Genomic DNA, 3558 nt, shown 5'->3' on the forward strand with positions numbered 1-3558 from the left:
CCCGCCTATTCCTCCTCATGCAGTCACAACATCATCCATATACAACCATTCTCCACTCACCTCTGTCTTCCGTCCTCTCCCTTCCTTCCTTCTGGTGAAAAATTGTAAATAATGAGTAGAAAGTGTGAATGAAAACATCAGGTAATGCCAAGATTAGCGAACTAGCCCTGCCTGAAAAAGATACTTGTATCTGAAGAGGGGCAAACCTACCAGAACCCCAAGACACTTTCAATTTACAACAACTTGTATCTGAAGAAGGGCAATGACGAAGATCATATGAGTCTTGTGACATCTTGTTCTTTGTCGTTCATCATGGTTAGTTTATACATTGGTACCACTTAACTAATACACCTTTACCAGTCATATACTTGTTAGCCAAATAAGTAGGTAAGTGAAAAATGAATAGTAAACAAGAAATAAATGAATAAGTGATATGTAAGTAAGTAAAGAAACATATTACACAAATTAATGAATATAAATGTAAATAGGTAAACAGATAAAATTCCCATGATATAGGTCAGTTCCCCAAAAAATAGACCGAGCATATAATGCAGACAGATTCCATGATATTAATTTTTTAAGTGTTTAGTGGAATCGCATCATGGGCAAGTTTCCAAACCTCCTTTTAGATACTAAAAGGTTTCAGTTCCAACTCCAGGATATCTTTAATGATTTTATTCGAACTAATGCAAGGTAATTTTAATTAGCTAACGTGGACGTCTCTGACCACAAAAGAGTTGATTTGATAAATATAAAATTTTGATAAACACTGGATTGAGGTGAAAGAAGAAATTACCCCTATGCAAATACCTTATAGGCTATAGCTCAAAAGTAGTGGTGGGCAGCTACCGGTAAATTTACCGGTTTTATCGGTAACAACCTTAATGGTAGCTTGCCGACAAAAATTCTGCTACCGTTAATGCTCCGTTAACCGATAAGCTATACCATAACACTCGAAGAGCGGTAAGCACGTCTCGGCTTGGTGGTAGTGAGTGACGGTACTGACGGTAGTGGTGGGCAGCTACCTGTAGTTACGGGTTTTATCGGTAACAACCTTGACGGTAGCTTACCGGCAAAAATTCTGCTACCGTTAAAGCTCCGTTAACCGATAAGCTATACCAAGGTCTAAATATACAGGTCAGACCGTTTACATTCTTCTGCGCAGCTTCTGACGTCATTTGGCTGAGTCCATTTTCTCTTTGTGATACACTGAAGAAAACTGTGAAACGCCAAGGAAGACAGGAACTATAATATTTTATATATTATATATCATATATATTATATATTCATATATATAGACAGGAACTATAATATTTTATATATATTTATATATATATTTTATATAATATTTGTCAGAATATAACTAATTGCGTGGAGCGTTGCGAGCGAAAGGCGACGTCATTTTCGAACGACGGACCAGCTTCAACTGACAGCTATAGGACCCGCTAACCCCACTTTGAACAGCCAGGTGACGTTCACGGGCCCGCTGCGCCAACTCCCTCGAAATTCGGTCGGAAGTGGTTAGACCTTATATTCTTAGATCTTGAGCTATACCATAACACTCAGAGAGCGGTAAGCACGTCTCGGCTTAATGGTACCGAGTGTCAATACTGACGGCCCACTGTACCGCTAATTTTACTGGTAAAACTTTTACCATTAAGCAAGTATGTACCGCTAAGGTCTCGGTAATTATTTTACCATTAAAACAGGTTTTTTTTTTTGCATTTTTGTCAATTTCTCAATAGAATTAATGTTATTTCTGTGATCAGCATACGAAATTATATTAATTGTGAAAGTTTCATCGAAAAATTCCGCGTGTCGCCAAATGAAGACTCATATATATATATATATATATATATATATATATATATATATATATATATATATATATATATATATGCTAGTGATGAAAATGCCAATATGCTTCTGTTTTCTAAATAAGAATATGAACTAATTTGTATGAAAAGATAATTGAGGAAATAAATAAAAAATATGCTAACAATGAAATCTAATATATCCCTGAGTATTCACCTTGGTCTTTGGATCACGTGCTGGGCTAATTTGTATGAAATAAGTATTAAAACAAGGAAACATTAAAAGCAGTTTTTAGGAAAACATCTATTACAAATTAGTCAGTTTAGGTTAGTTTTTAAGAAAACATTTATTACAATTTAGTCAAAGCTTTATATGTGTATGTGTGTGTATTAACAAAACTCCCACTCCCACATGCACCCTCCAAACATAGACCCATGCATGCAGAGGCGGACAAAAGTTTATACACCACACCCACCCTCAGACACCCTCCTTTCACTCACTTGCGCGGTAGATAGCATACTAAAGTAGCACCAATTAAAGTATGACTTTTTCCCTTTACAATGACATAACAATCAAAATAATATGTAAAATAGAACCATTATTAAACCTTATTAAAGGACAAAAACATTGATTTTTCAGGAGAGACAGTTAAACTGGGAGGCTGGATACTGTAGATAGGCGGCATGCTTCTACCTCTAACTTTGATAACGCACTGATATCTATAAAATTCAAAATCATGTGTTTACTGTTGAGAATCATAGCTTGCTTCCGATTGGTGGGAAGAGTTGCCAGATATCTCCATAAACACAATATCGTAAACAAAATAGAACTGGCTATCGAAATTTTTTACTTTATTTCAATATACACAATATGCAATGGGGTTGTGACTGTACACACCATAGTAGGATGAAGTTTGTTTAAAGATTTAAGTCATAAAGGCGACTATTACCTCACGAGTCTTTTACCGGTAATTCCGGTAACGGCATTGTTGTTTACCGGTAATTCCGGTACTGAGATTAGCGGTATTTGCCCAGCACTACTCAAAAGTAACCCAGATTAATTTGATTGAGTCAATGCTCATCCAGTAAAATAGTACAAACTAGTTAATTTAGTATTTCTTTCCTATCTTAATTTATATTTCGTATACTAATTTATAAGGCAAATATCAACCACAACCTTCTATACTCATTCATTCTCCCTTTTTGAACATTGTAGGGACACATAGATTAACACAGCATTATTCAAAGTTTATTTGATGTGTCTTTGTATGAAATATACTGTATGTCTTTGAAAATGAAAAAGTTATTAAAAGTAGAAATAAACAAAATATTACATACAGAAATAGCTGGAGAAATCGCACCGGATTTTTAAATTTTGTTTGGAATACTAATTATATAATAGGGGATATCTATCTAAACACACCACATTTAAAGGATTAAAGTTAAAAAAGGGGATGTGGTCATGTCGTGGGTTTGGTTTTGTATGGGCAAGCCAGGGAAAATGTGACTCATAATAACACTAAAACTAAGGTTTAATGGTTAATATGCTCGGAGGGAACGGACGTAGTCTCGTTGGGAGAAGGTCCGGAGTGACGGCCTCATCCAAGGTCTAAGTAAACAGGTCTAACCGCTGGAGCAGTTCTGCGCAGCTTCTGACGTCTTTTGGATGCGTCCATTTTCTCTTTGTGATACACTGAAGAAAACTGTGAAACGCCAAGGAAGACAGGAACTATAATATTTTATA

This window comes from Oratosquilla oratoria, chromosome 8 (assembly GCF_046742065.1).
Source record: "Oratosquilla oratoria isolate Oo_2021 chromosome 8, ASM4674206v1, whole genome shotgun sequence".
In the NCBI taxonomy this organism is placed as follows: Eukaryota; Metazoa; Arthropoda; class Malacostraca; order Stomatopoda; family Squillidae; genus Oratosquilla; species Oratosquilla oratoria.